At 42.2% G+C, this 12,628-nt stretch overlaps 1 protein-coding gene and 1 long non-coding RNA gene across 2 annotated transcripts in view; both read right to left on the reverse strand.

Annotated features, from left to right (window-relative positions):
- The window catches only part of LOC109972214 (cadherin-2-like), a 213,668-nt gene that overhangs the window by 157,114 nt on the left and 43,926 nt on the right, over positions 1-12,628 (reverse strand). The gene's annotated exons all lie outside the window — the stretch shown is intronic.
- LOC109972215 (uncharacterized) lies at positions 1,201-2,368 on the reverse strand. The gene is made up of 3 exons (XR_002276658.1): positions 2,332-2,368; positions 2,021-2,104; positions 1,201-1,814 (listed from the first exon to the last, which is right to left on the reverse strand). It is a non-coding gene; the product is annotated as an uncharacterized LOC109972215 (long non-coding RNA).

The following is a 12,628-nucleotide window of genomic DNA, read 5'->3' on the forward strand; positions in this document are numbered from 1 at the left end:
TAAATTCAATTCCCTGCGAATTAATACAGCCTCCTCATCTACAGGATCCTCTATAAATGGACACGCCATTTTGGTCTCTGCGTGACGGAAACATGTGCAATCTATGAATGTACTGAAAGATTAAATGAGGTAGGCCTATTTAAACACCTTTCACTTTAAAAAGGGGTGGAGACCGGAGAAAACTCTGGGTTTCCCAAACAAAACCTGCTCCCAAGCAGGTTAGGTTCACAGAGTAAGTTGCCATAGTAACTGACTCTGAGTTTAGATTACCTCTCTTTTGAAACGGGTTTAACTTATCCCGCTTTCACGGGTTTAAGTTACCTCCGTTTCTGGAACCGAAAACTCCGAGTTATCCTCATTTCGGGGTTAACAAACTCAGAGTTTCAACAAAACCTCCTTCTTGAAACGGGCCCCTGATGTCTCTGGTCAGAAACACCAGGTAAGAATATGTGTTGTATGACTCTTTTTAAAAAAATTATATCTTAACATAATTGCTGCTAAGCTAATTTGTCTGTATTCTATTTTCAGAATGCCTTCTGCCACATAAAACGTGCAGAATCACTAGGGCCCAGGTCATGACCAGGAGATAAAGGATATTTTGCTAGGTATGGTGTGGGAGGATGAGGAGAAGGAACGCTGTCATCTAGAAAGGCAACAGGCCTATGAAGAGCAGCTGAGGAGAGAGGCACAGGAAGTGGAGAGAGGACATGGGATGCAGACCGGCAGGAGCGAGCTGGGCAAATGAATGTTCACCGCATCGTTTCAAGACATTCAGCATGAGATGCAGCCATACCTCACTCATTTCCCATGTGTCTACTCCACCACAGAGCTCATCTCGGTGCCACTGATTCCCAATAAACCAGTGCTTCCCACCTGGACAATATTTTTCACCACCACCACTACCCCATATAAGCCAGATGCAGGGCAACGAACGATACAAATCTTTCAACCCACCCTCTTCTTCCTCCTTCCTCCAGCTTGACTCTCGTTGTAGCCTTGCTCATATTTGTGGGGTTATGTATAAAAAAATGTTAATGTTGTAAGTTTTTCAAATTTCTTCTATTTTTTATTGTAATTTTAAAATGTCACTTTTATAATCACTTTATCAACTCAAACAACTTTGTTTATTTACATTGTGCTGTTTATACAAAGTAAAGGCTTTATTTCAAATGTAGAGTTTATTTCAATTTGCCTATTTTTGGTAAGTTATATTTACATATCACTTTAATCTAAATAAAGCACCTTCACTTGAGCATCTCTCCTTTATTTCTTTTCACAATTGTGCAATAGACAAGGCAAATAATACAGCACAACAGGACATAAAATAGACATTATTGCATCACAATGGCTGGGTGACCTTATGCCTGTGCGCCCTGAAAAGCAATTCTGTCAGGTTCAGAGAAAAGTCAGGTTACTCTCGTTGCTCAATGCTCCATTCTGGTAAGAAATGGTCTTTCTTAATTGCACAGATATTGTGTTGAACACAACAGACAACAACAATTTCAGACACAAAAACCGTATATATATATATCATTTCTTCTAGGCAGACACGTCCAACGACCTTTCAGATGGTCAAAAGCATCCTCCACCACCATCCTTGCTGAGCTTAACCGGTTACATAAGTTTTGCGGTTGTGTAGTAAGAGCATGGTGGTGTGTGAATCCCTTCATCAGCCACTCTCTGAGAGGGTCCGCAAGGTCTCCAGCAATGTGCACAAGGATCTCACCACACCTAACAGTCGCTGATTTCTTTGGATAGAGTGATGTAGATGTATTTCATACAGCGATCACAGCCTTTTTTTGTCTGTTAAGATACTGTTTGTAACAAATTGCACAAATATTGTAATGATAAACATAGTGTATAAAAATGTACCACACAATTTACACAGTCATACTCAGCAAATTCAATTTTCTTAATAGGACTAGATGTTAATATCCCTTAGGATTAAGCACAGTGCTTGCTATTTCTCTAATTCATAGTCACTGTTATAAACTTATCTCATGAGGAAAGAGGTACCCACCTTGATCTTCAACTTTCTAGTAGATGGGCAAGTTGGCTAACACATAAGCATCATGTGTGTGACCAGGCCAGCCCACATAGATATCTGTGAAGGTGTAAGAAAAAGGTGGACGAGGCTATAGATCGACATAAGAAACACAGTAACTGTTAAAATACATAACTAATGCGGGATGAAGTCCTTCCCAGCAGCTGGGGTCAACAACAGCTTAAAGAATAACAGAGTGCCATCCTTTCCTATTAGGTTGTGTGTCATTATGTGGGGTGATGATAGGAATGTGTGTGCCATCAACGGCACCAGCACAGCATGGATACCTCTGCTGAGTAAATCCATCAGTTGTCTCCTGGAGATAGTCCCCACTCAGCAGTCCAACAAAAAGTGCCCTCTTGTCACCTGGCATACTAATGCACACACGGTGGAGACACGGGCACCAAAAACAGCAGATGGACCTGTATTCACATGAAGTAGCTGTTATAGTTTAGTCCCCCTCACCAGGAGGGTGAGGGAGAACTGAGGTAGGACTAAAGAATGCAGACCCATGTGCTAGTAAAAAAAGGTGGTTTAATGGCAAAAAAACACAAACAAGGTAACAGAGTCAACGTATAGTACAATAACTGGGGTAGGACAGGGAGGGCTGAGGAGTCTAGGATGAGCAGATGAGTAGGAGGATTGCAGGAAACAGGAGAGTAGAGGACCAGGACAATTAGGCAGGCGAGAAGACAGGAGAACGGCGACGGGTGAGATGACAGGAGGGACACAGGAATGAGAAGACTGGGCTAGTGTAGCCTTCGCTGTAGCACTAGCTGTCCGGTACCTACGGCTGGGAAAATCACCGTCAGATACACATGGCCAGGAAAGTATGCCAGAGGTAATCACGGCATTGCCGTCAGATACACATGGCTGGGGTAAGATCGCCAACGTGAGTGGCCCTATCTAACACAAAATAAGAAAAACTAAAACCTCGCCGTTCACTTAACTGTCACCTACTCCCTCAACATGTCCGTGTCTAACATAGTGTAATGCTCCGGCGACGACAGCGCATATGCCAGAGATTTAAATAAGGAGGAAGGTATCACAGTAATGCGCCCCAGCTGTGCGCGACAACCCACAAGTCACTAATTACAGAAAGCGACACAGCTGGGGCGCTGATCCCGCAGAAAGAGCGAGCAGGAGAGAGAAAGGCAGAAGAGAGGCAGGTTGCACCGAGTGGACCTGACAGTAGCACACCACCACAAAGCTACAGCAAGTCTAAGTTGAGGGTCCTGAGGCTGTGGTCTTGTGCCTCAGATGTGGGTCAAAATTCAAATTCAAATGTGGTCCACGACACACGAAAGTGACTCAGCCACTCTTCTTCATCGAAGTTGTTAAGTACATTGAACACTGAGCCTGCTCCACATTTTTCTCTCCGACAGCAGTGCAGCTTGGCTGAGAAGAAGCACACATGTCCATCTTCAAGTCTCAAGGCTTCTCTCTAACTTAAAGTACAGGTCAGAGCATTCCCGATGTCACAAATGTGTTTACAGTTATTCCTCATGACATTCACACACATAGCGGGAAAAACGATAACCAGTTTTTCGTGAAGTGAAATAAATGCTTGTAGAGCTTGTAGAACAAAGTTACACCCACACCCATCTCTCCCACCACTGTTGTTTTGGCTTGTAGTCCACCAGCGCGAAATTCACATCACAGTTGACACAAAGCGATGTTGCATCACGCCTCTAGTGCGATTACACTGCTCTTAGCTCGATCTGTATGTACAGCACGAGGGTGGCATATTGGCGATGCTTTTGAAAGGCAGTAGTGCGAGATCCCAGTGTATAAATGACTAAAGGTGACACAGCAGTCGGCCTTCATCACTGCTAGTTCTTTCACGTCGGCCTGGTGTGTCTCTGCCCTTAGAAGTTAATGTCTCCGGACTGACGCCAGTGCTGTTCAGTGAGTCAGGGCCACAGGAGGCTTCGACAGCACCTCTCCACATTAAGACAAGTTTTGGAGCAGATTTCTACATCAAAAATATTTGGAAAAGTTACATATTGTATCTTTAAGTAAAAGTAGCAATACTCTGGTACAAGTCCTGTATATAAATGTTACTTAGGTGAAATTACAAAAGCATTAGCATCAAAATATACTTAAAGTACAAAAAAGTATTCATTATGCAGAACAGCACAATACAAATGAATGTATCATATTACTGGATTATAATTATTAATACATTATTGTGTACATCACATTTGATGTTGAAGCTGGCAAAGGTGGAGCTAATGTTAACTATAATGTGCTTATAAGTGGAAAGAGTTTACACTAGGAATCTTACCTTAAGTCTTATGATTACAATGTATGTTTTATTATTAATCAGATTATAAAAAAGTAACACATGACCAAAGTTATCAAATAAATGTAGTGCAGTAAAAAGTACAATATTTGACTCTGATAATGTAGTGAAGAAAATGAAAATACTCAAAGTACAGATATCTCAAGACTGTACATAAGTGCAACACTTATAAATGTAAATGTACTTAGTTACCTTCCACCACTACACATCACTCCCCATATCTATGGATAAAATTACTACTTGATTTGTTGACTGACATAATAGCAAAAGGAACAATAATTTAGATTTTTGATTAAATCTTATGCTTCACTCATTGATTCCAACTGCATGTAAACTTTAAATGTGAGAACATACTGCTCTCTGTTAACAGTAAACTTCATCTTTTAGGGTTTTGTTCTGTTGATCAGGTAAAAAATATTTGAAGAACTCTGGGAGATTGTGATAGTAAATGGTGCTCTGGTGCTCTCTGAGCTCTGGTATCTGAAAGTCACTATGTTTCAAATATTCCAGTAGAAGTGACCTACACAGTTAACTTTGTGATGTTCCCCACCCTGAATTTAAAACCTTTTTGTCAGAGGCGGTTCTCTCTCACTAGTGGAATGCACATGGCTTCCCTGGTTTCCCCTGGCAACTGCCTCTGCTCAGACAGCCAGTGTTTGACTCCGGCCTCAGTGGGTGGGGCTGCATCAATCCCCCTACCCCCTGACCCTGCCCCCAGAGAGAAATAATGCTCGGAAGCATGCAAAATCAATCAGCTGCAGCCCCGAAAAGCCAATATGTTGCTAATAAACACACAGGCAGAGTGAACGCTGAGCTGGTGGTCAGACAAAAGGAGCCAGAGCTCGGCGGTCCTTTACCTGCATTACACACTCTGTCAGGGCATTACCATGTGAAGAGAGCACAGGGCTGATAGATGAATCATGGCAATACTGTAAGAGCTCCTAACCTCCGAGAGGCCACGGCTGAACCACTATCATCACCTGCTGTTCACAGGCCCATACATTTACTGACCCACCAGGCCTTCTTGCTCAACAACTGGCTGCCTTAATGTGTGTGGATATGTGGTGAAGGGGAAAATCTCTCCTTAAACACACTTCACACATGGCTGCAGTCCAGCACCCAGGCAGCGTTCAAACAAAATTGTGTTGTTTTCCACCGCTGCTATTCATACATTTTTAATCACTATAGAAATTGCATGTGAAGGCAGTATTTTTAATTTAAAGAACCTTACAATGCATACTGGCATTGAATCTGATCATTATCACACAAGATGATAATGCTGTAATATTCATTATATTCTATCTGTGTTCTATCCTGTTGTATCACATCACATCATACTGCTTTTCATGGCGCAGTGCTGTGTGTTGCATCATGTTGTGGTGCATCAGCATAAATTAACAGAATAACACAATCATTGTTTTGCACACAGATATAAATCTGTTATAGCAATGTGATATAAATCTGCTTTACAGTGGATTTTACATTTAATGCAGATACACAGAGTGAACTCGGGCAGTTCCAAGCTTATGGGCAGAGTACACACTGTAGTGATGTGGTTTAAGGAAAACCTCATCTTTACCCTTCTGTTATTCCTACAGTGTTGGACAAAAATCGATATTTGTAGCGCAGATCTGCAACAACTGCTGATTGTCTTGGTGCACTCTCACAGCTAAATGAGATTTACTTCATTACACTGCTTTATTTAATAGCAGAAGCACCAGTATGGAACCACAGAATAGCCCCTGGAGAAATCAGACTGGCCACTGGCCCTGGGTCACATCGTATGTTTTCATTCCACCTCTAATAGAAATGTTTTTAAGTCACACTAGAAGCTGGCCAATTAGCCTGAAGGGGAATAATATCTCTAATGTACTGGCTCTATATTTTACAGAGATTTCTTGGCCTCTGGAGCCTTTTCATCTACAAAGACAGCAGATATTTATTTCAAAGGGCCCTGAACACCTGAGCGATGTTCTTCACCATGAATGCGGCAGAATGGAAAGTCCTCAGTTTAAACACAGCCTGCTCCTTTCCACTGTGTGCAGTCTGAGCAAATAACCAATGACAAGCAAGTGTTCACATCCACTCATTATCGACTGGTAATGCTGTGTTTGTTAAGGCTCAGATCAGTCCCTAAATTGACCTACACACTACACACTTACAATAGACAAGCAGACTGACAGATTAGCTGAGCAGTTTAGAGGAACACACAGCAGCCATGTTGAGGCTGATCCACCCAGCCAACCTCTCCTCACTGATAAACACGTATCAATGAAGAACAAGCAACAAAGAGTCACTGGAAACAGCAAAGACACACACACACACACACACCACTACTGTAAGACTCTACTCTACTACCAATCTTGTGTGACTGCCAGCCCTTTTCCAAAGCATGCCACACTGTGCCAGAGTTCTGATTTATGCATTTTCCAGGTAAATGGTGATTTCCATTCATAGTGGAAAGACAGACACTTGATTCACTTATGTAATCAAGTACATGTCTGTAGGGCTACTGTAGGTATCAAGAGTATTTAATGTGTCTGTAGCACAGTCAATGGATACTTGTGTTTGTGTTCAGATACTTCATCTTTTTTGTACTTTTGGATCAGATGGATTAGTGCTGTCGCCTCACAGCAAAATGGTTCTGGGTTCAAGACCCAGTATAGATAATGGACGGATATTCTTGGATCAGATAGTTCCTACTGCCGCCCTAACTAAAGTTTGCATCAATCTCTGGTTTCAAGATTTACAGTCTCATTGTGATAATGTATAATTTTCAGTTTGAGCCCATTTGAGCTGACTGTAGAAACAGATAAATATATTTATAGAGCACTCAGAACTGCAGCCATGATAACTTACAGAATTATCCTTTGCAACTTCTACAGCTGCATCATTGAGAGCATCTTGACCAGCTGCATCACTGTTTGGTATGGATGGCAGCACTACTGCTATGGACCGCAAGCGCCTGCAGAGAGTGGTAAAGACTGTTGAGAAGATCACCAGGACTCCACTGCCCTCTCTGCAGAGCATTTACCACCACAGGGTGCGTAGGAAAGCTGCCTCCATCCTCAAAGATCCCACCCATCCCCAACACTGTTCACCTCCCTACCCTCTGGTCAAAGGTTCAGAAGTGTGAAATGCAGGACTTCTAGAATGAAAAACTCTTTCTTTCCCTCTGCCATCAGACTCCTAAACAGCTGAGGAGTTTATTACCAGGAAATACGTGATGTACTGTTTACATTCTCAGTTTGCACATGCATAATTGCACATTGACTGTTAACTGCTGCACATGCTGCTCCCATGCAGCATACATTCTCTGTTATATTCTTTTTTTATTATTATTATATTGCTGCATTTACTGCTTAAAGTGCCTTAGATTTTGTGTTATTTATTTACTTTATATTTTATTTGTATTTTGTGGCATTCATGTGGACGGCAAAGTAAGAATTTCATTGTACAGGGAAACACGTTTCCTAACTGTGCATATGACAAAATAAATACTTTGAACTTGAACTAGAAATCAAGTCACATAACTTACAGTACGGTGGAGTAAATGGAATATGTATGAGACCAACAAGTAAGAAAAGAAAAAGAAAAGGAACAGCAAGAAAGTAAGGACAAAGAGGGAAAGAATAGAAATAAAATAAAAACAAAATAGAAATAAAAAAATTAAATATATTTTAAAACTATTTATGTAAGAATAGGATGTGAACTAATGATTGTATGATGGCCATCTGTAAGCCGGTGTAATACTGGGTTATAGGTTCTTGCAGTAAAGTACAAGTCTAAAAAATGGAGATTAAAAAATTTGCTTTGTTCATTAAAGTAAAGGTGATGGGTTTGCCATTAAAAATGAAAACATTTTCTAATATGCTTTTAATAGTAAATGATTAAAAAAACATCTTGCTCTGTAACTGGTCCTGAAGCTCAGGTCCTGTATTGGCATTTGTTTGCTAACATCTCACACAGCTAACACTGCATTCCTGGCTTTTATTTTTGGATTCTTGCCTTGTCTTTTGAAATCAGGACACACTTTCAGGTGGATAACAATGCAATTAGGGTGCTGACTGTTTTCATTATTAAAGCAAAAAAAAAAAAAAACCTTGTGAAGCTGCAAGCCTTTAATTAATTAATAAATGACATACAATGCATCTGACATTTAAATCGTAACATTAATGTGGAGCACACTGTTTGCCAAGAAGCTTACCTATGTGAAACTGATGCATACAGTACACCAGCAAGAGCTCTTCCATTTCTGAATGCTTAAAGTTCAATACCATTTAAAATTCACCACACAAGTCTGTCTAGCTGCCATCAGTGAAAGAAAAGAGGGCTGGACACAGGAGAGCACCAGAGACACAGAGGGAAAAGCTAGAAGAATAAAAGTGAAAGAAAAGAGGAGAGAGACACACACAGCCACGGGGCAACTGGAGATCTCAAAGCCAATGAGACAGTGAAGATCTCCACTTTTAGATCCGTGCCTGAGTAAACATGAGACTACTACCAATTATCACCTCCTGCACCTGCTGAAGCACACACACACACACCCACACACATGTAGCACGCCTTGTTCCTCCCCAGACTACCGGGGGGCTCTATTTCTCGGCAGGGCTACTGGGTGTTAATGAACCCGTATCCTCTGTGTTAATGAAGCTATTCACAGCTCCCTCCTCTGCTGCTCCCCCTCAAAATCCTCCACAACCACCTCCCAAATTTCTACATGGTCCTGGATAAAGGGCACCAATCTGTCGACTAAAAGGATTTTATGTGAAATAAACCTTTTATCCTGCACAGGAAGAGGCATTTAGAGTAGCGGGGAGCACACACATCTTCACCACTCCATTTGGCTGGAGGCGCACCGCAGCATACACCACGTGTATCCCTGAGGAAATTACTTCAGGGAAATCTGAGAGGTAGAAACCTGAGATGTTTAGGCAGCCTGTTATCAGGTTGTATGGTGCAAACTGTGTGATGGCTGTGTGCCCATGCACTGAGTATGACCCAGGAGCTGTAAAGTCTAGTTTTTGGAGGAAATCCACTGCAGTGCTAGAAGGTGCTGAAAGCCCAGGATCAATCACAGAGATAAACAGTATGACAGATCCAGAGGGCTCAAATTCTTTTAGACAGTCGATGTTAAAGATGGGCGAAGTGACCTGAAATCCATATCACAATTAACTGTCACATTTAATCAGGAACAACAGATAACACAATAGCTTTTCAAATACACTTGTGTATAAGACTCTACAGTACATCCTAGCAGTGGACTCCTTATGCATAGTTTGTACTGAATGATCAGTACACGACTAGGAGCAACATTAATTCAATATACAGTATTTAGTAGTTAAACCTGCATGAATTGATTGTTTCACGGGCAGAAACGCGAGGTGTAAACACAACACTGACATAATAACCTTCTTGTCAATGGGAATCTGTTAGCATGGTATCGGCATCTTCTCCTACACTTTTTGACCAGGCAATAACATTGGATGAGTCAGAAAAATGATCTTTTACATACAGCGCCAACACTTTTTAAAATGCTGAAATTCTACAGCATCTGTGCATAATTATGATATGATTAAAGGTGCGCTAACCAATTTCCTTTCAGCCTAGTGAGCCTCAAAACAGACACCATAAGTAGCTCCTAACCACTCTTGCCCCTCCCATCACATCCTGTTTCATAGTGATATAATGAACTACAGATGCCCGGCTGTGACAAACTGTACAAAATGTGGCCTCCAATCCAAGGCTAATGTTAGCTGGCTAACAGTGAATGTGTCAGTCCAGTTAAACATTCTGGTTACTGCTAATGTGAAACAAAGCACTAATGTTACATAAAGCTCAAATTACTCCCAAATTAAAACCACAATAATTCATTATAAATATGGGCTGTCAAAGTTAATGTGATCATAATGAATTAACACAAATTCCTTTTAACGTTACAAATTTTTCTGACTTGCAATTAATGCACACACATCCTGTGATTATGCTCCTCAGACCACTCTGTAGTTTGGGAAATCAGCACATGAAGCAGCAGCAGAAATGAGCAGAAATGGATAAAGAAAAGGGTCTTTTTGATCTTGTGAATGGCAAGTTCAGCTTCAAGGCCCTGCCAGATGGTTCTCTCAACAAGACCAGACCAAAGTTATTCCAATTTACTGTCAATGTGACCCGAGCCTCAAATACCACCTGCTGGCCAAGCACACAGCTGATGCAGAGAACCCTCCTCCCCCTTGCAATGGAGACACCTGGAGTCACCAACAGTGAAAGCAAAAAAAAGGGCAAGATCTGGGTTCCAGGCTGATTAACATTGTGGAGAATGAGTTCTGTCTGAAATAATTCCCATCATATATATATTGTCTTTGAGAGCCACCACTGTCACCAAGATACATAACTTGTATCAAAATGCATTTATGTTGAATTATTGCTGGGTAGCTTGTGAATTTTCAACCATGGATCATCCATCTATCTTCCTCCGCTTATCCAGGACCGGGTCGCACACGACGAGGGACACGGTCAAATGACTTCTCCACATCCACAAAACATAAGTGGACTGGTTGGGAAAACTCCCATGAACCCTCCACCACCCTGAAGAGGGTATAGAGCTGGTCTAGTATTCCGCAGCCAGGATGAAAACCGCATTGTTCCTCCTGGATCCGAGGTTCGACTATCGGTCGAATTCTCATCTCCAGTACCCTAGCATAGACGTTCCCAGGAAGGCTGAGGAGTGTGATCCTCCTCTAGCTGGAGCACACCCTCTGATCCCCCTTCTTAAAAAGAGGGACCACCACCCTGGTCTGCCAATCCAGAGGCGCTGTCCCCAACCACCACGTGATGTTGCAGAGGCGTGTCAGCCAAGACAGCACCACAACATCCAGAGACTTAAGGTACTCAGGGCGGATCTCATCCACCCTCGGTGCCTTGCCACTGAGAAGCTTCTCAACTATCTCGGTGACTTCAGCTTGGGTGATGGATGAGTCCACCTCCGAGCCCCAGACCTCTGCTTCCTCATTGTAAGATGTGACACCGGGGTTGAGGAGATCCTCAAAGTATTCCTTCCACCATCTGACGATGATCCCAGTTGAGGTCAACAGCTGCCCACCTCCACTGTAAACAGTTTTGGCAGGACACTGCTTCCCCCTCCTGAGGTACCGGACAGTTTGCTAGAATTTCTTCGAGGCCGACCGACAGTGCTTCTCCATGGCCTCACTGAAACATGGATCAATGAGGTCATAATTATACTGGATTTCTGTATTAATCTTGTTCTGAAAAGTAACTAAACTTATAAAATAAATGTAGTAGAATAACAAGTACAGTATTTGCTTCTAAAATGTAGTCAAGTCAAAATATGAAGTAACAGAAAATGAAAATACTGCAGATACCTCAAAATTGCACTCAAGTACAGTACTTGGGTATATGTACCAAGTTACTTTCGACCACTGTTTAGAAGAGATAAAAATGTTTGATTAATTTGCAATGAATCACAAGTTAACTGTGGACAATCATGTGATTAACTATTTTAATCAATTGACAGCATCTCTGTATTAAAAATAAGCAATATTATTCATTGATTTGCACGTGCATGGCATCAGTTGACTCTGTGTTGTGTTCTGTAGAATGTAGAAGTTGGATTAGCAAATGCTGCTGTGTCTGGAACATGTCCTGGTCACATATGCGTCTGTGGTGCCTTTTGCACTTTTTCTGCCTGTTCTTTTTGCATGCACTGGCATGTTTCAGGTAATGGCATTAATTCCTAATGTTTCCTCTCAAAGTTGCAGCATTGTTGTAATACTGTGATAAGGATCTGAATCAGTAAAGATGAGTTAACAGCATGCTGGCTCCATGTGTTCTTACCGATAACTACGCCATCCTATGGTCTGTGACACATTAAAGAGTTTTGTTTGTAAGGGTCATTATAAAAAATAAATAAATAAGGGTTTAAGCTTTCAGTTAAAATCATTCAGTCACAATTAGACTCTGACTCCTTTGGCTTTTTAACACCATGACACCTCTGAGTTGAGGTATTGGTGAAGCTAGACGGAGAGGCCGCTCAGGCTTGACCCCCTGCATGAAATCGGAGAGGCCACTTGGGAGGGTGGCCATGAAACCAGGCAGAAGCTCGAGGAGGCCGCTGGAGAGGGCGGCCACCAAACCAGGCAGAAGCTCCGGGAGGCCGCTCGGGAGGGCGGCCACCAAACCAGGCAGAAGCTCCGGGAGGCCGCTCGGGAGGGCGGCCACCAAACCAGGCAGAAGCTCGGGGAGGCCGTTCGGGAGGGCGGCCC

This window comes from Monopterus albus, unplaced genomic scaffold (genome assembly GCF_001952655.1).
Source record: "Monopterus albus unplaced genomic scaffold, M_albus_1.0 scaffold250.1, whole genome shotgun sequence".
Taxonomy (NCBI): Eukaryota; Metazoa; Chordata; class Actinopteri; order Synbranchiformes; family Synbranchidae; genus Monopterus; species Monopterus albus.